Below are 23,220 nucleotides of genomic sequence, written 5' to 3'. Positions count from 1 at the left end.
GTGGCGTAAAACATCTTGTCCAGAAATATTAAAAATAGTATGCTCTAAGAAATCTGTGCATACACACACACATGTATGGGTGATGTAAAAGAGGTGGGAGCCCAGAGGGGTGCGTGCAGACACGGTCCAGGGAGCTGGTGGTTCATTGGTGGGTTTTATTTCTAGTCAATGGGGTTGTAGAGCTCAATAAACTGAGATGTCCTGGGCTATCTGGGATCTTACTGTGGCTTTTCTGTACTTAAAATGGGACTGTAAGAAAGATGGGGACAACTTGTCAGCAGGGCCCATTGTGATAGGACAAGGGGTGATGGTTTTAAACTAAAGGAGGGAGGTTCAGGCTGGACATGAGGAAGAAATTGTTGTCCCTGAGGGTGGTGAGAGCCTGGCCCAGGTTGGGCAGAGAGGTGGTGGCTGAACCATCCCTGGAGACATCCCAGGCCAGGCTGGACGGGGCTCTGAGCAACCTGAGCTGGTGAAGATGTCCCTGCTCATGGCAGGGGGGGCACTGGGGGATCTGGGAAGGTCCCTTTCCACTCAAACTTATTCTATGATTCTGTGATTTCTTAACCCCCATTGCCCTGGTGGCTTCATGACAGGGTGGTTTGCTTTGTATATCTGTATGATAAGTGATGTGAGTGTGAGAGCAGCAATAAAATGAGCAATTACATTCAGAGGAGAAGTGACAGTATCAGTTTTCTCACGGGCAAGTGTCCCTGACCAGTGTGTCTGCCAGAGGGCAATTTGCAAGATGTTTGGCAAATGAGCATCACCTAATGGAAAGGCAACAGCACAGACAGTGATTCAGGGGCTGGAGAAGTCAATTTATAATAGGAGGCATTCTTAAAAAAGTAAATTAGCAGCGCAAAACATGTGGTGTTTGGCTGGGCAGTGGGCAAGGGCTGAGCTGGTGGGATGCCAGGAACATGGGGGGGGTTGGCGGAGGCTCAGTGGAGGATTTGTGGCCGTCACGGGTGGCATGGTTGGGTGCAGGGGGTGACAGCAGAGCAAGGACAGAGGGCACAAAACCATCCTGCCCATGGGAACAAGGGTCTGCAGATATTGGCAGAGGTGCTGTGCTGAGACTCACCACCTGAGGGCCTTAAATCTCCAGGAAACTTTGGTCCAGGGACACCAATGCAAAACCTTCCCTGTCCTGCTTCACTTATTTTAAAACTAAGGTAAATTTTATCTGCTTAGAGGTAGGCGAGATTCGAAGGCCAAACTGGTGCTTTCTCCCTGACCTGGCAATGTTCAGACCATCTTGATAACACTTGAACTTGTTTGTGCTCATGAATATGCCCAGAAATTATTGCTTATTCCTGGTCATACTGCTGTTTCCTGGAAGAATTGATTGAATTTTTACCCACAGCTTCTGTGTGGTAAGAAGAGACTTCCACAAGCCAGGACAATTATAGAATCACAGAACAGTTTGAGTTGAAGGGACCTTCCCAGCTCCCCCAGTGCCCCCCTGCCATGAGCAGGGACATCTTCACCAGCTCAGGTTGCTCAGAGCCCCGTCCAGCCTGGCCTGGGATGTCTCCAGGGATGGTTCAGCCACCACCTCTCTGGCCAACCTGGGCCAGGCTCTCACCACCCTCAGGGACAACAATTCCTTCCTCATGTCCAGCCTGAATCTCCCTCCTTTAGTTTAAAACCATCACCCCTTGTCCTATCACAACAGGTCCTGCTGAAAAGTCTGTCTCCATCTTTCTTATTGGCCCCTTTTAAGTCCGGAAAGGCTGCCTTAAGGTCTCCCTGGAGCTTCTCTTCTCCAGCTGAACACCCCAACTCTCTCAGCCTGTCCTCCCAGCAGAGCTGTTCCAGCCCTGGGATCAGCCCTCTGATCTGTCTCCTGTCCAGGCCCACACCTCTTCCCTCTCTGATCTGGACCTGCCTGCTCCTTGCTAAGCTGAGCCTATATGAACCTTTCAGCAGTCACAGAGGGACATCTGCTAACTCAGTCAGTGACCTTGTGGTGCCCCACTTGTGTTTCTGGACACTGTAGAGCTCAAGGGGAATGCAGCAGCTGACCCTCACATCTGTCATGTAGGATCGTACAAGGGGTATTTTGGCCTCACAGCAGAGATATGGCTGCACTGGATCTTGATTCACTTTGCAGTCAGGAAAAGAACCTTGAGCAAGGACTTTTTTTGGACAGATCTTCTTCTTTATTGCTGGTTTCCGTCCGTTTGTTGGGTGCCACCACTCATGACTGAGCAGGAGATTCCACTTCATCCTTGAATCTCTAGTCCTGGATCACATTCTGCTCTCAGTGGTGTTTCTGCTGGGGGCCCATGGTCCAGGAGTTTGTTTCTTTGCTTGGCAGTGAATTTCTGTTGATGTGTCCCCAAGATGGTCTATGGACCCTTGGATTGTTCTGTAAGCAGAGACAGAGCCTGAAATGGACCTCTTGGTGTAAGGACGGACCCAGGCCCCTGTTCTGAGGATGCCCATTTTGGGGTGGCCACCCCAGAGGCTGATTTTGGCCTGTCAGAGCAGTTACCTGGTGCACACCTCATTCCTTGGCATCATCTCTCCTGAGGACCCTCCAGTGTATAGAGGGAAGGAGCTGTAGCCTGCAGGAGTGGTACTCAGGTCATCTTTTAGAAATGTCCCATCACCTGTCTGCATGTAACACGTGGCCGTCATTGTCACAAGCTGGACACATGCTCATGCATGTTGGTTCTTGCGTATGGGGCTGAGCATTCTGCTGGACCATCACACAACGGGTCTCTGTTGGATCCTGATACCTTCCTTCTTTGATCAGGATTAGGGAAAACGTGCTGGGAAGGTTCAGTCTGTTGTGTTTTGAAAATAAACCTACCACTGCACCCTTTTTTGTCTCATTTCATCTGAAAAATGCAGCAACTCCTCTGCCAAGGGTGTATTTGTCCATCATCTTCATTATGGGAGGACTCTGGGACTCATCTGCACACAAACAGGAACATTTGGTGCACCATCTCCCCACATCCCAAGCACAGCATCCCTTTTGGATCATAACAACTTCCCCCCATCCAGCATCAAACTAAGGTTCGATCCTCTAATTTCTGCTGCCCTTTCAATTAAAACACCAATTTAATTCCCATGTAGCAGCCTTCTGATGGGACTGCTGGGAAGGGCTGGGTGATTTTCCACAGCCATTTCTGAGAGCACAGAAACCCTTCTGCTATGACTTTTAAACAGCAAAAAAACTTACCTATCCCCAAAGAATAAGAATATCAAGCTGCCTGCTGACACAATCGGCTCTAAATGGGCCAGGCTTTCAGCACAATCAGGATGAAGGAACGACAGCTTTTTACTGTAATGCCTTTTCAGACAAGGATTAATTTTAGGCAGACCCGTCTGCTGCCTGAATCAGGTCTGGAGACGATGCAGTTGATGTATTGCGTGTGTCCTTAGCAAGGAACAGCTCTTCTGGCAAAGCCCACTTCTGTCCTGCATCTCGTAGGACCACATTTTCAGGTGGAAAAGCTGTATTTGAAATACTGCATAAAGCCCCACTTCATTAAAAGAAGTGCTAAGGTATCTCCATTGTCAGGTAACTTGTCCCCTCAGAAAATCACATAAATGAGAAGCAGCAGGGTAGGGAAAGAGCCAGAATAAATAACAACAGGTCAGAGATGGCTGGAGAGGGTGAATTCGGATAAAATGCCCTTTAAATTATCAGGACCTGTATGCGGTTGTCATTGCAGCTGAGTCATGGTTTTATTTGCTTGAACTGAAAACACTTGGTAAATACATGTGTGTATTAAAAATTTATGTATTTTAAAATATACGTATATATTTTAATATTTATTTATCTATGTATAAAATTGCAACGACCCTCAGTCCCAGAGCTATACTAAGTGGAGACTGCCCATGCCGTGGACTTCATAAAGTGTCCGTATGACCTTGAACATATCAGACGAACTCTGAACTTGTTTTCCAGCAGGATCCCTTCCCAAAAGCAGCTCCAGCCCTGCACCCTCCACCCTCCTCCCTGTTCCCTTCAGCCTCTGCACAGTGTCATGTCCTTGCTATGCAGTAGCATCACTGTGGCCACGCCTGTTGCTCCAGGACAAATATTTCCACTGGGAAATGCAAAAGTGGGAGAGAAGGAGCTTTGCTGGGCCAAGCGAGGCTCATCACTGCTCGCCCCTGCTCTTTGTACAGCTGAAACACATTCTTCTCAACCTAAGTTGATGCTGGGTTGGGGTAGGTTTCTTTTGCTGGAGGACTTAGGTCAGGATGAATGTGGCCAATCCATTGACCAGTCCTTCCAAGGGACACAGAAACAAGCCCCTCAGTGAGTAAGGAGAAAGAGAGCTAATAAAAATCCAGTTGAAGATGTCCCTGTTCATGGCCGGGAGTTGGACCAGATGACCTTTGAAGGTCCCTTCCAACCGAAACCATTCTATGATTCTGTGATTCTAACAAGATAATAGAGAGAGAAAGGGGAAAGGATGTGATTTTGGAATAGAGATCTCCAAGAGACAGGTGGCTGGAAGACAGTGCCAAGCATGCCAGTTCATAGAATGTTCTGAGTTGTAAGGGGACCACAAGGATCATCGAGTCCAACTCCTGTCCCTGCACAGGACACCCCACAGTTCACACCGTGTGTCTGAGGGTGTTGTCCAGTCTCTTCTTGAACACTGTGTGTGCTGGAGGTTGGGGAGGTATCAAACTACCAGGGACTGTGATTCCTCTGTCCCTCCCTGGGCTTCAGTAGAGAGGGAGGAGGCTGAGAAGGAAGACGACTCAAAATGGTCCCCACAATCTTGTTATGATCTCCCTTTGAGGCATTATTAGCCAAAGCATCACCCTGTACTAATATTTCAGCATGGTTTCCAGAGATAAGCTGGCTCACACTTCGGTTTCTCTACTTGATAGACCTTTCATCAGAGAGAAACCCAACCACGAACCCCAAACGTCTCAAAGATTGTCTCAGGAGGCCTTTCCCGTGGGTCTAGATTGCAATTTTAAAGCAATTTAAATAGGACTTGATAGGCTTACTAAGGAAAAAAAGCAAGAACTGGGCTGTAGGGAAGGTTACATTTGTGTTTGAAAAGCCTTCAAGTGAGATTGGGGGAATCACAAGTCACCCCTCCTTACCTGCCTCCTGGGGAAATAAGTTTGAAATGATATTTAAAAGCAGGATAATGATAACTCGTAAAGAGAGAGCATGGACCCAGCAGCTTGAGGAGAAGAAAGGTCTCACAGAGGGCTTGCAACTCAATGACCGCATCAGGGGAAACGGTGGATGAAGTAGATTTGGTAGACATGATGTATATGGGTACCCAGAAGGTCTTTAACAAGGTCAGACTAAAGACCCTCCTGAGGGAGCTCAGGGGTCAAAGGATGAGTGGGAAACTACTGTTGTGGGTCTGCAGGTGTCCTAGGAGAAAACAAAGAGGAGGATTAGATGGTCAATTATGGCAGAAGGTCACAGCTCGGTGCTTAGTCCCAGGTGTGCCCTGCTGCTTAATGTGCTGATACACATGGCTTGGAAATAGAGGCAGATGAAGCCACTGATGACACAGAACTAATTCAGGTAGTCAAAAGCAGGGAGGAACTTCAGAGACATCTAAACAAGCCAAGGGAATTAGCACCACCGTAGCAGAGGAAATTAAGCACTGATAAAATGCAAAGTAACACAGAAGAGAGGAGAAATGAAGCAAATCCTGAGCTGGACAGGATTTTCAGATAACCTGTGCCTGGTCGAGAGTGACACCTTTGTATCAGGGCAGACAGTTCAATACAAACCTCTTTTCACTCTATAATTGTAGTCAAGAAAGCAAACAAAACAGTGTGTTTTGTAAATACAGAGATCTGACTAATACTGGTGGTGCTTTCACATAAAAATCAATGTGTAGTCCTCAAAAAAAATAATGGCAAAGTCACTCAAATGGTGGAAACTGGGATCCAGGACCAAGAGAGAACTGTGTCCCTGGGACAGACTAGAAAACATTTGCATTATTTGCAACACAAGTAAGAAGGTTGATTTGCAAAACCTTATGAAATAATACATTGAATACATGAAATAATTGGATGTCACGGGATGCAGAAAACCACAGGTGTGCTGGGACTTACTGTCCTGCAGATTCAAAATGAAAACAACTCCTGGCCAGTTATCTGGCCAGTTCTCCTTCCAGAGAAGGCTAATGAGCATCAACAAGGACCATCAATACAACACCTCACTGGGTCATGGCAGGACTTGCTCCCACTATCAAAAAGTATTAAAAAGACTGTTTTTTTTTTAATATCACATCCTTTCCTCTCAGCACCTGTCATCTAAAAATGGACATTGACGGTGGCAGCCCCTCCGGAGACCCGTGTCTCTCTGGTACAGACTGTTTGCTTCTGAGAGCTGCTAAGCCATTGAAGTAATGAGACTGGTGAAGGGACTTGAACACAAGCCCTATGGGGAGAGGCTGAGGGAGCTGGGCTTGTTTAGTCTGGAGAAGAGGAGGCTCAGAGCTGAGCTCAGCACTCTCTAGAACTACCTGAAGGGCAGTTCTAGCCAGGTGGGGATTGGGCTCTTCTCCCAGGCATCAGCAATAGGACAAGGGGGCATGGGCTTCAACTCTGCCAGGGGAAATTTAGGCTGGAGATTAGAAAGCAATTCTGTGCAGAGAGAGTGGTCAGGCATTGGAATGGCTGCCCAGGGAGGTGCTGGACTCACCGGCCCTGGAGGTTTTCAAACTGAGGTTGGCCATGGCACTTAGTGCCATGATCTAGTCAATGGGCTGGAGTTGGACCTGCTGATCTCTGAGGTCTTTTCCAACCCACTCGATTCTGTGATTCTGTGAAGTGCTGCTGCTCTGACCAAGTGCAATTATTAGATGCTTGATCATAAGCACTGGCCGTTTTCCAGAAAGTCAAAACCTCTGGTAGCAACAGCCATATAAAAAAATTGACAGCTTCTCTGCATATTTTGAGTCATTTATGGAGGGGCAAAGCCACATGTTACTGGCTCTTTTTCTGATGTGGGCAGTTACTGGTGGATCTGCTCTTAATTTTGGACCCTCACATATGATTATTTAACTTTCTTCATTGATGAGTCTGGGCAGGAAGTTGGACTTGATGATCATTATGGGTCTTTTCACCTTGAGATTCTCTATGATTCTAAGATTCCATGTGGGTACAATCAGATATTGAAACCCCTCTCATGCTTGGCAGATAACCCACTGGGTGTCTCTGGCTTAATCTGGTGCACTTTTGTGTTGTCCATGTCACGTTAGGTCTTCAGCAGGCACCATGACTGTTCAGTAGAGACACAAGACATCTTTCCAGATTCTGGCATTGCTTTATCTTCCAGCCTGATCCCATCTCTGTGCCAGGGTGAGACCAGAGGAGCTCTGTCACCTTCACTCTTGAGCTGGAGAAAAACGTAGTGTGGAGATGATGGGGAGCAAGGACTGGGGATCATATCATCAAGATCGATGCCCATGTTATGAAAGTCCCCAATTAGGCAGGAGGGCTCACTGACCTCACCAGTCCCAGTGTGATAACACCCACCACAATGTCACATACCCTTCTTGTGATTTGGTAGGGTGGTTGTTTCCATGCTTGCTCACCCTAGTTTTCCATGGGCTGTTGCTTGGGCTGTGGTGTAAGGGGACTCTAAATCTTGCAAAATTTAAAGAATTCCAGGTCATTAGTGTGGGTGTGATGAAGGAATGGTGGCTTGGAGCAAATGTCCTTGCTATGGTGGAGGTGAGGGTTAAATTGCCTGCTGGGGTGATGGGGCTGGGAATGGGAGGTTTTCTCAGTCCCTGTATGAATGAAGTGTATTCTGATCATGATCAAGATATTTAAAGGTGGTAGAGAGAGGAGAAGAGATGCTGATGTGGTTCATAACACATCTGGCTAAAAGAGATCCGAGCCAGCCACAACTGGGAGATGCAAATCAATAGGAGAGATCAGCTGCAAGATCTGTGGAATAGGGGAATGCTTACAGGCATTTATTGAATTACAACCATTTTAGATTAGAGCAACAGCCTTTCAGGAATTGCAACAATTTTCTTCTTGTTAGCTCAGAGTCATTAGAGGGAGGATGAAGAGAAGGCGAAGGCCATGAGAAATGAAGTTGTGCACCTCAGCAGCCAGAGGCAATCGGTGTCACGCCAGTTGCAGGTGACCAGGGATGAAGGAGATGGAGGTGCGGTACCCAAGTGAGCCAACCTCTCCCTTTGTACAGCTGAGCAGGTATCTCTGCTTCCTTTGCTTGAAAGCAACACTTCCCAATGAGAAAAGAATGGGGGCAAGCTATGGAAAATGAAAAAGGGAGAGAAAAACAAGTTTTTCTGGCTAGCTGTGTAAATAAACAGAAAATATGGAAATGCTTTTATCACAAACTTAAATTACAATAAATAGACCATTTTATGTATTCACTGGGGAGGTCTGATGAAGACATATTAGCATAAAAGTGACTCAGTCTACTTCTAGATTCTTCTGAGCGCATCCCATTTATTTTCCACTTTTAATGACAAATTTCACTTTCAGTCATGAGCAATTTTTTTTCTAGCTGATGGTATCTACATGCCTTTTGTTTCAGAATGAGTTGAGAAATATCCAAACGATTCTGGTATTTTTGGTTAACTTTTTCCATTATCTGGGCAAATGCTGCTTGTGCCCCAAAATGACTCCCAGACCCTGTTGAGCTTGGAAACATGAGTTCTGGGAGATGCTGGTTGTCACCCGTGTGGGGTGTCCTGGAGAAATGGGTCACAACTAGCTCCTGCTGTGCAGTGCTGACTCCTCTCCTCTCTCTGGTACCCACCTTGATGAGGCTCAGACAGTAAATATTGGGGTGTCAGGCTGGGAAGGTCTCTCCCTTAGAAGTACATTGCTTGACCTTGGTGCTCTTTTTGTCGCCAACCCTTCTGATGACAGGATAGATGTAATGAAGAGCTACAACCAGTCAGAACAAAGTTGAGTGATGAAAACTTAGGTCATTAATGATTTATGAGCAACGCCGGGGTGCAGGGTGTGCCGACCTTAAGAGGACATCTGAAATGAAACAACAGGGATTGTGTTTTCCCCTTGATATAAACAAATCAGAATCAGTAGGGAAGAAGAAAATTTTTGCTGCTGCTTCTTTCTTCTTCTTCTTCTTCTCCTCCTTCTTCTTCTTCTTTTCTTCTTCTTCTTTTCTTCTTCTTCTTCTTCTCCTCCTTCTTCTTCTTCTTTTCTTCTTCTTTTCTTCTTCTTCTTTTCTTCTTCTTCTTCTTCTTCTTCTTATGTTTTTAATATTCTGGACAGCAGCCAATGTTTCTCAATGAAGTGTCTTTAAAAAAGCTGTGCCCAGCCAACTCCGTGTTTGAGGACTGTCCGTATGACTCTGCAGCCTGAGAAAAGCTGTTTCTTCTAAAACTATTCAGAGCCTCTAGCCATGTCCTTCTGTTGCTTCTCTCCAGAACAAAATGACCCCTCTAAAGCTCTGTGCTTTGCATGTCATGGAAAAAAAAATAATGGCATTTCTCACTGGATCCTCAGAGGAATTTAGCCCAACACAAATGGTAGTCTACAAAAAAACATCTAAAGGGGTGAGTTGGAAGCCTTACACATGTGATCTGCTTTCCACAGAACTGTAGGCTTGAGGAATAAACAAGGCTGTAGGTCTCTGTTTCAGCCCCTTGCTCAATATTGGGCCAACTGCAAGGTTGCTCAGAGTCTTGTTAGTCTAGTTTCAAGTATCTCTGAGGATGGAGGTTGCACAGCCTTTCTTGTACGGCTGGTCCAGGGCTACTCTGTACTCAGAGGAAATAGGTTTTATTTGTATCTAAGAGGAGTTTCCCTTGTTAAATGTTGAGGTCATCACCTCTGAGGGGAGCCTGGCTCTGTCTTCTGTGCAACCTCATTAGAGTAGATGCCCACCTAAACCACAGAATCATAAAATGCCGTGAGTTGGAAGGGACCCACAAGGATCACTGAGTCCAACTCCTGTCCCTGCACAGGACAACCCCAAAATTCACACCATGTGTCTGAGGACGTTGTCCAGTCTCTTCTTGAACAGACTTGGGACTGTGACACCTCCCTGGAGAGCCTGTTCCAGTGTCCAGCCCCCTCTGGGTGAAGAACCTTTTCCGAATGTCCAACCTAAACTTCCCTGGCACATCTTCCTGCCATTCCCTTGGGTTCTGTCATTGTTCACTAAAGAGAAGAATTCTGTGTCTTGTGGGGAAGATGTAACTGTGATGAGGTCCCTTAGTCTCCTCTTCTCCAGGCTGAACAAACCAAGTGACTTCAACTGCTTCTCATACAGCTTCCCCTCCAAACCCTTCACCAACTTCATAGACTCCTCAGGACACTCTCTAGTATCTTAACTCTTCCAAGCATCAACCAGATGCCCACCTAAAACCTTATTTTCTCTAGGCCGTATGAACCCAGCTCCCTTGACATCTCCTTGTGTGTATGCTCCAAACTCCTGACCACTGCTGTGGCCCTCTCTGGACTCACTTGTCCAGGCCCCTTTGCATGGCAGCCCATCCTTCCAGTGAATCAACAGCCACCCCCAAACCTGTGAATCCCAGGGGCATCACCTAGAGATTTGCAGATGCATCAGGAACAATGCTCTGATGTCTCCTTTTGATGGGGAAGCAGAATACTTGTTTAACTTTTCTTTTCCTTGATTAATTATTTATAACCTATGCAAATGCAAAGGTCAATTTTTTTTTTCTTTTAACTTTTTTTTCCCCTTACTTTTCAACTAGTGCTGGTATTCTGGCTGCTCTGTTTGATCTAAGACTCTCAAGGCATCCAGCTTCTGTTTCAACCTCTCCCATAGTGAGCTGCAGGCAGGAAGCGTTTTCCTCCTTTGTTCTGCACTCAGCTGAGAGATTCCAATTTCATTTGAAGATATTTCCATTCCTTTCTCAGTTATTTTTGTACCTCATCCCTCCGTTAGGTATTAAGTCTTGAAGACACCTAAGGGTTGGAATATTTTTAAGCTACGCTAGGTATTTCTAGCCTAGTGCAATTATGGATTTTATTTTTTCATGTTTACCTAAATTATTAATGGGAATAAGCTAATTCTTGCAAAGCCTGAGCTCTAGCTGTTCCCTTCCCATGTTTTCTGTACTACTAACAGTATTTTTAGGTATACATTGGCACAAGCACCATTTTCTTGTTTAAAATAAATGCATGGCCATTTTGCTTTGCAGTTGCCTGTCACATTGACGTTTGCTGTTGTATTTGATCTACTGAAGTTGGCATGTGACAGATGCTGTACACAGTATTGATACATTAGAACCCTTTTCAAATTCCTCTGAAGTGATATCACCTGTTACTCTTCCTTTTCTCTTTCCTATATGGTCAATATTGCCTTTTAAGAAGGTTTCATTACTGTTTACAGTCTTGTATGTAATATTCAACTTTCTATCCTGAAACACTTCCTAGCTCTCTCTAAGCTATCATGGGACAAATAAAAGTCTTCTGGGTTAATAACTGGTAGAACAGAGAAGAAGCAAAAAGTGTGATTTAACAGTCATTTCTCAGAGTGGAGGAAGGCTATTAGAAATTTTCCTACGGCAGTTCTGGGTCCCATAATACTCACTGTATTCCAAAAAGATCTGGGACAAGATGTAAATAGGTTGGTGACGGTTTGCTGACAATCCTTCATTAATCAGGGTAGTCAAAGCTAATGCTAAATGTGAATATTTGTGGAAGAGATGTCATGATGTTGGATTAGCAGGTGGTGGATTTAATACTGATGAATGCAAAATAATGTAGATGAGGAAAGAACTATGCATAGGTGGTTGTGCGCCCAAAAGTAGTCATTAACATGCAGGAAAGAGATGCTGAATCTCTGCAAAAAGCTGAAATGGGAACCTCAGCTCTGTGCTCAACGGTGGCAAAAAGGCTGATCAAATGTTGGGAATTACTAAGGTAATAATGGAGAATAAAGAAAAGTATCATTATGCCATGTGCATGATGACGTTTTTCAGTTCCCTGGGCGAACCACAAATGAAACAGGTTAACTTTGGCCACATACTCACAAGAAGGATATAATAGACCCAGAAAAAGTCAAGTGAGGGAGAGGAATTAAGAGGTCTGGGAAAACTTCATGTTCAGATAGACTAAATTGGGTAGGACTCCACCAGAAAGGAGATGGTGAGGATGGACATGGTGGTGAATTAATTATACCCATCTACAGATAACAGATAGGGAACAGTTATTTATCTCATGTCAGAGTTCAAAAGGAGGAAGCACTGGGCAGATCATCTGCAATGGACAGAAGTTATTGTCACAGGGTATACTGGAGGCTGAAAGTAGATGTGGGATAAAAAGGGGATTAGAAAAATTCACTGATGTGGTCCATTGGTGACCAACCAATTCTTTACTTGCCCTGAGTGTCAAAAACCAATTCCTTGGCTTAAAGAGAGGGCAGAGGGAGACAGAGTCCTCTCAGGCTGTCAGTCAGATTCCTTTCTCTGCTAAGAAATCCCTACAAAATAAACACCTAAATGAAAAGAGTGAAGAAAAAATTAGCTTGTATGGCCGATTTCCACCAGCTAAATATAGGCCCTCGATGAAAAAAATGTAATGCAAAGAAAATAGATGCTAAAAGTAAAGTAAGAAAGAAACAAGTTACTGAGGAAGAGGAGAAGTTTTCACCCAAATTCCTTTGGGTCAGCAGCAGATGCCTCAGCACGGTGTATTTTCTCCTTTCAGCAAAACAGGTTCAATCTTTGGGCAATACGTTAAGCTCAGCAAGGCTTGCCAATTCAGGCAGAAAACCACTTATTTTTAAGGCCAGCCAGCATATTTTGGTGATTTAGCTTGACCTCCTGTGTAAGCAGGGCAGGAGAGCAAATTTTTACATCAAGCCCATTACTTGTCCCTGAGGCAGAGCCTGCATTATAGAATAATTTTCTTTTTTCTTCTCTCCCAAATTTTGCTTTCCAAGAACCTCTCACATCTTCAAGAAAATTTGCTCCAGTTGTTAATTACTCCCCGTGCTCACTATGTTTTTAATCTTAATTTCCCTAAGCTCAGCTGCCTATTGGTGGATTTACGAGTCTTCTGTCTGTTGAATGAAAGCATCCTGCTTATCCAGATCCCAAGGTCTCACTGCTGGAGATGTGGTCTGAAGAGAGGAGCTAGGCTAAAGCACGCGTGATTCTCAGGATTAACGCCGTGCCAGAGGAAGGATGATCATTTAGAGGATAATAAAAGAAAAGCTAAACAATGCCTACTGGTAAATTAATCAGCAGGAGGATGTTTATTCCTTTTAACAGGCCATTTGTTAGCACAGTGCCTTGCTCAGTTTGAGAAGCTGGAGGTGGGGTTAATACCAATAGTGCGATCAGCAATAGGTGGCCAATGGACAAAACTTGATAAAACACCTTTTTTCTACTTCTCAAGGGTAGGTTATGGGGGACAACATATGGAACAGTATAGAATATGCATTAATATAGCTTATAAGAACCCTAAAATGCTTAGATTGCCCCATCACCTGCATCAGGACACGTCCTATCTAAAATGCTAACTAAGACAAATATTTGTTTGAACTCCAGTGATGGAGAATTCACATCCTTCCTGGGCAACTGATTTCGGTAATGGAATATTAGGAAACTCATTATTGATTTCTGTGTCACTCACATGGTGGTCCAGGAGCTGCACTCAACGTGATGACTTTTGGGTAGTACCTCTGGGTCTGGGTATGAAGTTGGCCACAGACAGATAAGTCCTTTTGCCAAAAGAATATAAAAAAGTATTTGAAGGATAATATCTATACATATTTATATGTGCATCTCTGCATATCTGTGCAGGCATGTCTATTTATACATATATATGAATATATATATCTATATAAAAACATATTTATACACTGTAAAAACCCCCATACTCTAAAGCTTTGAGAAGCAACCTTTAAACTAGAAAGCTTAAAACAGGTTACAAATGAGAGTGCCACAGAAATCAAAGTTAAATTGGATTTGTACTCTGAATCATTTGCTTAAAGACTGTAATAATAAACATATATAAAACAAAGGCAGCTTGCCCACAGATTAGCATCAGAGCTGTCAGTAGCAAGCCTTTTAAACCCATATAAAGTGCCTTGTTGTGATAAAAACAGGGTTACTGTCACAGATGGGTGGAATTAATCTCACTCGAAAGAGACACAGCAATATGTTTTATTGAGGTAAAATAATAATTTGACAGAACTCAATGAATTCGATGGGCTTTAACAAAGCTTAACAGGTATTTACTAAGGTTCAGTAAGTTTGATGGCAAGGTTCTGCTTATTAATTACTTCATGGAAGGTGCATACAAAGGAAAATTGAGTTAGAATTATTCACACGTAGACTGGAGGCGCAAAAGGGTGAGGAAGACTCTCCCATTGAGTCACAAGGTTCAGAGTGGACCTTTTTGCTTTCTAATCTCCTTAGAGACATAGGTGTGGCTAGGTCCAAACTTAGTCCCAGACTTGGTCAATGGTTTATGTCTAATGGAATTATCTAGACAAAATTTATAATAATTAATACTGAGTGGCTACATGGGTTGGTAATGTTTTGTTAGTACCAATTCAGCATGCAATCAAACTTACCAGGGCAAAATCAAAGTTACCATACTACAAGGTTACGTGTGATATTGATTGGTTACCAAAGATCTGCCATTGGTAAAAGGTCTCTCTGCCTCAAGGAGCAACCTTGAGAGGTGACCCAACTCAAGTGGAGATCACTGCTATGGAGCCATGCAAGGAGAGCTCCAAGAAGGCTCACCCAGGATCTGATATTTATGGAATAAAGTGGTTGGCTTGTAGTCAAATCACATGCGATGGAAAGGTGGGCATGAGAGACTCCTTGTACCTGCAGCTTGCTTTGTTCCTTGATAAATGTGACTTCATCTTCTGACTGTGCCACCTGAAGCCTTCTGGCCATGGGCAGGGCTAGTCTTTGAGACCTTCTCTTTCCAAAACCACCCTCCTGCCACAGCAGAACTCAATTTTCTGATCCATGTTTTATTCTATCAGGCTTTACAGCAACCACAGATCTGCTAGGAGGCAGCAGTGGGATTTGAACAAACAATGATGTATCTCTGAGTAGAGCTACTGCTACTTAATTATGGTCAGATTTCAATGAGATTTCAAATCACCTATAGCCTTTAGGTAGATGTTTTTTCCCACCCAGAAAACAGCAGTTGTGGAAGAGAGAAGAGTAAATATTCACCACAGGAGCTGGAATGGGCTTTGATTTTTTGTGAAATACCCAAATGTATTCTCTAAGGTCTAAGTGAGATTGTTAACACTGATCAGATGGACCTATCATAGGCAGAGCTCCTGCCTTGCTTCAGTCTTTTTGAAGGTAAAGAAGTGCAGGAAGTTCAGCAATTTCCAAACTGTGTGAAATGTCCTGCTTGAGGCTTTTTTGAAAATTAAATTGGAGAGCTGGGCATAATAAATGCAAAATAATCTTTCCAAAAAATGCATAAAAAATATTTTGGATAACTGCATCCTACTCTTCAAACCCCAAGACATCTTTTATCCACCAGTATTGCACATGGGAAAACTTTAAAGTTGGATAAGTTTGGTTTATGGAACTGAACAGAACTAAACATTTTGTTATAAACCCATCTTTTCTGGCCTCATGGGACTTCAAGATAGGTTACCATCTCTGGCTACTTGTCCTCCCCACCCTCTTGGCAGGACTGTCTCCCAAAATATCATAGCGATTGGGTGGTGGGGTTCATCCTGCGAATCAAGTGTTGATCTGATTTTAGATCTTTACTGTTAAATCACAGTAATTACTCTGTTCCCTGGGAAAAAGTGGGCACCAGAACTTCAATTTCTGCTTGTTCTATACCCAACTTTTACTTCTTCTCCCACTTTACCAATCAGGTCCTCTGCCATGTTCCTGAGTCAGTTTTGCACAACAGGCTTTATGTCCTGTTTCCTGGCCATATACAGATATCTTGGATAGCCTAGGATGCCTCAAATGGCATAAACCACCTATATTGAGGCAACAATACTTTCTAGATCTCCACGATGGAGTTTAAACATCTGGGTCATACATGGACACCTGATTTAAACATCTGGCTCCTATATGGACACCTGATTGGAGTGGAGATGTCTTAATGTGTGAGCTGAGTCCCACTGAAGGTACCTAGGAAAAGCCAACCTGCTTTTCAGGGGCCTTAATGACACTATGCATGATGTGTGTTTCCATGGAGGGACATTGGGAGGCCTGAAAGTGGAAAAGAAATTTAAACCTTTCCACAAGATGGCTGAAGTTTCTTGGGAAATCTCCAGGCAACTCCCCACTCCATCTACAAACCTGTCCTTTGTGGAAAGATCTTAAAAGTCAGCCTATTCAGGACATGGTTTTCAATTTCTGAGTGGTGCTCAGTGATGGAAACTTCCTTCTGGGAACTGGCACACTGCAATGGCAAAATGGTTTGACCTTGTTGATCTAATGTGCATTGGCGACTAACCTTGAGCTTTCCATATATTTTCTCACTTTTAGTCCACTGACAGAGGAATGAACGATATAACTGTGGCACTGATGGGCTACCCAGCATCTTGATGAAGGGGACATACAAATGGCTGGACCAGTTTGGAGCCTTCTAGCTGAGCTCTCTGTTGATGGAAACTTTGGGAGGGATAAAGGGAAAAAGCCTACAGTGAAATATCCTTTGAAATATTCTCCCAGCTGACAACAATCTTTGCCTCAGGGACTTAGCTCAGAGATTATATAAATGTTTCCAACAGCCCTTGATGGACCTTTTTGTCATGAAGTCACCTAATTGCTATTCTAACCTATAGACTTTTGGCAGATGCAATATCTCATGGTGATGAGCTCAACCATTTATTTATGTGCCACGTGAAGAATGACATTGCTTTGTTCATTTTCATAAATTGGTTTGATATCATTTAGTTCTTCTATTATGAGAAGCAGTGAACAATCATCCACTATTCGTCTTCTCCCTGACACTCTGTATTTTATACACCTCCATTATGTTCTTTGTTGGTCTTCTCTATTTTCCAGGAAAGGACCCTTTGATTTAATTTTTCTTTGGATGAAAAATATCCCGTATCTTCGGTCATCTTTGTCAGCCTCTTTGGAGCCCTTTCTAAGTCTATTCTATCCTTTCTGAGCTGAGCTAATCAGAAAAGCAGACAGCAGCCAAATTGCAGGTACATCATAGATTTATTCAGAGATGCAAAGACATTTTCAAGGTTATTCTCCATCTCTTTTCCAAAATTCCCTATCATGCAGTTTTTTTTCTGTGACTGCTGTCAAGTATTGATCCAATGCTTTCATATTATATCCACTTTTGATTTTCCCTTTGCCTTTCCTGTCTCAGGTGTCTATTACATATTTATGTCTCACATATCTGAACATCTGATCCTTCACAAAGCCTCAGCTGCATTTTTGTTAAATTCTTGCAAGTTCTGTTCTGTCCCTGGCAGGTTTTCCAGGTGAAGTTCCCATCTTGCAATGTGTCACTCTCGGGGTTTGCGGAAAACCCCATGGGAGGGTGTTGAGACAGGACCACCTGGGTTTGACCAGCAGTGTGGCAATCCTGGGGTGAATGCTTCCTAGATGGTGTCAGGGCAATGGAGCTGTAGGATTTAAATAGGCAAAACAGCTGAGCAGGATAGAGAAAAGAAAGCACTGGCTTCATATGGAGAGATGACTTGTCGACTGTGAGGTCAGCCAGGTCCAAAGAAAGCAACTGGAGAACGCAAAGAGAGACTGAGATGAAGTGAGACAACATGACACGACATGATGTGACATGATGAGATGAGAAAGCAGAAGCTGCCTAGGAATTTCCAAACATCCCCCAAAATAGGGATGCAGAAACAGAATAATCAAATTTATACAGGTGCTACCAACGTCCTTTGCTTTCTAAAGGAGTGGTTGGCTTTTTGCTGTGTCTCTGGGCTGTCTTCTTTGGATACCAAAACAGCACTGGGAGTTGTACAGGTCACATACAATCTCCTCAGACACGTGGTGTGAATTTTGGGGTTGTCCTGTGCAGGGACATGAATTGAACTTGATGATCCTTGTGGGTCTCTTCCAACTCAGGACATTCTATGATTCTATGATCCCTGTGAGGCTGCATTAGTAGATATATCTGCTGTGAGATGAGATTGTTGAGCCAGACCGACATCACCCCCAGCTCTGACAGATACCAAGACTGTGTAGCCCTGGACCCTGACACTGTCTGCATATATCAGGCCACACAAGGTTCTCAGGGGGTTAAACTTGGGGCAAGAAAGGATGACAAAAGCAACATGCCCAGCATTGCCTTATGGCTCCAAAGGCTCATTCAGTCCTTGTGGCCATGGCAAGGGTCTTTCTTATCACACCCTTGGAGAAAGTCAAAGCACCTAATACTTCCCTCCTGGCACCTGAGCATGGCAGCACCCTGGCTTGACAGTCACGCAGAAGGGCAACAAGTCCCTTTGAAAATAAAATATGAGCACTCTCAGTCAAGAGCATCCTTTGCTGTGGATTCACCATGGGACACAGCAACCATCCTCCTTCCTCACCATCAGTAGGACTCAACCACACATGAGCATCAGCAAGAGGCACTGTGAAGTCATGAAGTCATGAGAGTTCTCCCCTGGAGCTGTTGAGTTGCATTTGGTAGCTGCTCACTTTGTCTCCGCCTGGAGCCATCCCTGAAGGACAGAGGGTCCTGGGCTGTGTTTGGTCATTTGCACTGTAAAGAAATCTTAGAATCTTAGAATCATCTTGGTCAGAAGAAAACCTATTCTTCTGGAAAAAAATATTTCTGGAATACTTGTTGGATGATTTCAGAGCTCTCTTTGTCCCATCACCACATTTCAGACTCTGCTATGTGATGTCGCTTTATCATCCTAGAGGTAGGGCAGATATTTTGTCCTTTTTTTTCCATTTTCCTCTTTGGGGTCTCCAGCTCAGAGTGCTTTCCATGGCACCCAGCGCTGAGACACCAGTACCCAGTATCTAGAGGTGCCATCATGTTGCATTTTGTGAAATGGAATACCTGAAGTTAGAGGAGAGCATAAGAAATGATATTTCCACTTCACTACAGGTAGTGGTTTTGTAGGTGTCACTGGAATTTTAACTTTAGAAGAAAAATGAGAATTTTCCAGAGAAATCTTTGATAAGCTGAAATTTCAGTTTTCATTAAAAATCCCTACTCTGATCACAGAATCACAGAATCACAGAATGTCAGGGGTTGGAAGGGACCTGGAAAGCTCATCCAGTGCAATCCCCCCATGGAGCAGGAACACCCAGATGAGGTTACACAGGAAGGTGTCCAGGCGGGTTGGAATGTCTGCAGAGAAGGAGACTCCACAACCCCCTGGGCAGCCTGGGCCAGGCTCTGCCACCCTCACTGGGAACAAGTTTCTTCTCAAATTTAAGTGGAACCTTTTGTGTTCTGGTTTGTACCCAATGCCCCTTGTGCTACCACTGGTTGTCACCGAGAAGAGCCTGGCTCCATCCTCCTGACACTCTCCCTTTATATATCTGTAAACATTAGTGAGGTCACCCCTCAGTCTCCTCTTGTCCAGCTCCAGAGCCCCAGCTCCCTCAGCCTTTCCTCACACGGGAGATGCTCCACTCCCTTCAGCATCTTGGTGGCTGCGCTGGACTCTCTCCAGCAGTTCCCTGTCCTGCTGGAACTGAGGGGCCACAACTGGACACAATATTCCAGGTGTGGTCTCCCCAGGGCAGAGCAGAGGGGCAGGAGAACCTCTCTGACCTACTGACCACCCCCCTTCTAATCCACCCCAGGTACCATTGGCCTTCCTGGCCACAAGGGCGCAGGGCTGTTGTTCCTAACCACCAACTACACAACATCTCTCCCTCCTCTGCCCTCCTCCACTCCCATGGATCCTGGCTGTATTCAGATTCCTCTTGCTCCAGGGGGCATCTTGAAGAAGACATGGCTAATGCAACCCTGTCGTCCTTGCACGGCACAAAGCTGAGACAGTTGTCTTCAGACTGTTTTTTGTCATAAATTCTTGCATGTGGGAGCAATTATCCTTGTGAAATTACGAAAAAGTATTTGGAAAAAAACAACAGTGGATAATTTGCAGGTTTTTTTCCTCCCTCCCACATCCCTTACACCCGCTGTTTTAAAATCACACACAACAATTTATAGCGATGTTTTAGACAGGTTTGTGCATGTATTTGGTACAAACAAACAAAAATATGTGCATTCTGTTTCATAGAGCTTACACCAATCCGACAGAACTCGAATCACAAAACAGAAATACTCTGGCTAATAAATACATCTGGGGATGAAAAATAAACATCTATACATAAAAAATTTCAATGTCTGCTGAAGAAAATGTACACTTATATACACACTGTAAACAATAGTAATGCAACCCAACTGCAGTCCAGCTCAGGCTGACAGGGACCTTCCTTCTCCCTTAAATAGGACTTGTGAGAGTAGACTGATGTCAAAGCTGCTGCTCACCATCCTGCACTGGGTTTGTGGAAGCAGCAAAGTCTGATGGTGCAATAGTAAAATGAAGTCAGTGCAAAGAGGTGAGAGATGCTGCTTAACCAATGTGTGCTCTGGGGAATGGTCTGGTTGGCAAATTTGGAGAAAGGGGACCATATCCTTAGCTGGTCACACCATTGTGGGTCCAAAGAAGTCATTTGCATCAGACCAAATTTACCTCTTGAAGGTCTTGAGCCCATTTTTCCAGACTTGGGAGAGCTTGGAGATTAAGGGCATCAAAGAGAAATGCAAAGTTTTAGACACTCAAGTTATATTTCATACAACATTATCCTTCCTCCCCTGCCAGCAAAGGCATCCCTGTCCACTCTAAATGATGCTCTACACGCGGATCTTCAGAGACCAGGCCTGTCATTGCCTCTTCTGATGCAAGATGCTAAATGAAAGAGGGGCCCTCGCTTAGATGAGAAGCAAATATTTTGCCTGAATGCAGCACAGCAGAGCTCAAGACTTCCTTCCCTCCAGCCCCTTCTAGGGTATTTCTCAGGGCCTGATGAATCACAGGTGCAGCTGCAATGGAGGAAAGTATATGAGCCAGAATTCGGGAATTTCTCTGTATGCATATGTGTGCTTAAACAGACTTTATCCTCATTTCCTCCCCCCACAGGTCTGTAAAGAATTGAGACAGAGAGGCAGTAAACCTGCAGACTAACCTTTTTTTCCCTTCTGGATTCTTTGAAGGGGCTGGAGGCTGTAAATATTTCAAAATCAGAATAAAAGAAAGATGTATAGATTTAGTTAAGGTACAAGGAAGAGATTCTTCATCATGAGGGTGGTGGGGCACAGGAACATGTTGCTTGAAGAATTTCTGGATGCCCCATCCCTGGTAGTGTTCAAGGCCAGGTTGGACAGGGCTTTGAGAAACCTGGTCTGGTGGAAGTGTCCCTGCCCATGGCAGAGAGTTGGAACTAGATGATCTTCAAGGTCCCTTCTAATCCAAACCATTCTATGATTCTAGGATCAGGGAAAAGTGTAAGCAATAATGTCTACTTGTTCATGGAAATAAACTGCTTGCCAGTAATTGCTAAAAGCCCCTGCAAAGTCTCCATTTATAGGAGAACGTCTGCCATTTTGGAGATGACATTTATATAGATAAATGTAGTAAAATGTATATTTGTATCTGCATGGTCATGGATGCACACGTTACCATGTGTTATGGGCCTCTGGCTTTGGAGAGTTGTGAGATAAATCTGCTCCTGAGCACCAACGAACATTTAATGGCAAATGTCCATCTCCCCCCTGGACTAGACTTTCACTTCTGATTATAAGTGTACAAGCTCATCCCAAACTGTGTCCCCTAATCACTTAAATTATACACTTGCATGTGTTAGACCTGCAAAACAACGTCACCATAACAGGGGCCAAAAATGCACAACTGTGTGCATTTACTCCCTTCGCCAGTGGCATGTGTGTACACGCATCCTGAGAGGTGGGTGGGATGCAGGAGTAGTAATACTTTCACCTTGACCTTCTGGACACCTTAGTTCTTCAGTGACTGCCTTCTCCCTGATGCCTTCTCTGCTATGTACCCAGTGCCATCAGTGTGCTCTCCCATCGGGATCCCCAAACCACCCAGGAAACAAGTGGCAGCTGCAGTCTTTAAAATGACTTTCTGTGTCACCCCATCATCACTGTAGGGTCTGACATCCCTTCAAGGCCAAGAAATGGGGAAAAAAAAGGTGCATTTCCCCACAGAGATTCCCATGGGGTATTGGACCCTTGCTTTGGTAGGGTTGAACTTCTAAGGCTGGCAATGTCTGGCTGATTTTGCAGACAGTAATGAGTCTGGGTTCAATGCCAGTGCAATGCTCCCCATGTGCCTTGGTGGGGTTCACTGCTGGGCGTAAAATATTTGGACAAAATCTGGAGGTCTTTGTGCAGTAATTCATCCAGTTCAGGGTCTTGCAATGAGTAAAGGGCAGAAGGGTGTTAAGGGTGTTGAGACGGGCCAGCTCCAGAAATCGTGTCTCAGTATGCACTGTACAAAAAAAGTAAAAATAAAATAAGTACAGTTTCTCTGTTCTGTTTTCCTTTCAAGCAGATGAACAGCAGAAAGAAAGGTGACATTTTCTTTGCTATGCCTAGGAGCCTTTAGTCTCCTTTGATAGCCATCCTTTAAAGGACTAGCTGGATGTGCTGGAGGTACATTAGTGAATGGCTCCTAATGGGTTTGAGGGACAGTGCTGGTGTGGATGAGTTTCCATCCAACACATATTCAGTGTCATGTCTCCACCCCTCGATTTCATGTTCCTGTTCTTCACTCACCTGGCTTGAGATACTGCATCTCAGATCCAGACTTTGCCTCTATCGTTTACATGTGTCCTGGATCTGCCCAGTGACTGATCTAATGATATCGCTCTGTGTCTCATTCTCTCTCTGAAATTTGATAAACCAGTGTCTGAAAAACATGGCCAACCTCCTTGCAGTCCCCAGAGGAGGCCACAGTGCCCTCCTGAGTGGAGCTCACATTCTGGGGTGGTGAGAAGGGCAAAAAAAACCCCTTATCGACATTGCTTTACTATGTTAGCAGACATAACCAAGGACAATTGTTCATAGATACCAAAGGTTTTGATGTATCTGGTGTGTGGAAAGCCACCTGGGAGAAGAGTTATGGGCATGACCCTGACTGGGGAGCAGATCCATCTGCACGAAGGGGTTCCAACTGAACCTCACATTAGTTTTAGCTTTGACTCTATGGGTAGTAGAAATGGGTCACCTTTGCTGAGCCACAGCGAAGGTTGACTGCGGACCTGAGCACAGCCCCTAGGACGC

Source organism: Streptopelia decaocto (assembly GCF_964273445.1).
Source record: "Streptopelia decaocto genome assembly, chromosome: 4".
NCBI classification, from domain to species: Eukaryota; Metazoa; Chordata; class Aves; order Columbiformes; family Columbidae; genus Streptopelia; species Streptopelia decaocto.
This window is presented reverse-complemented; position numbering follows the sequence as displayed.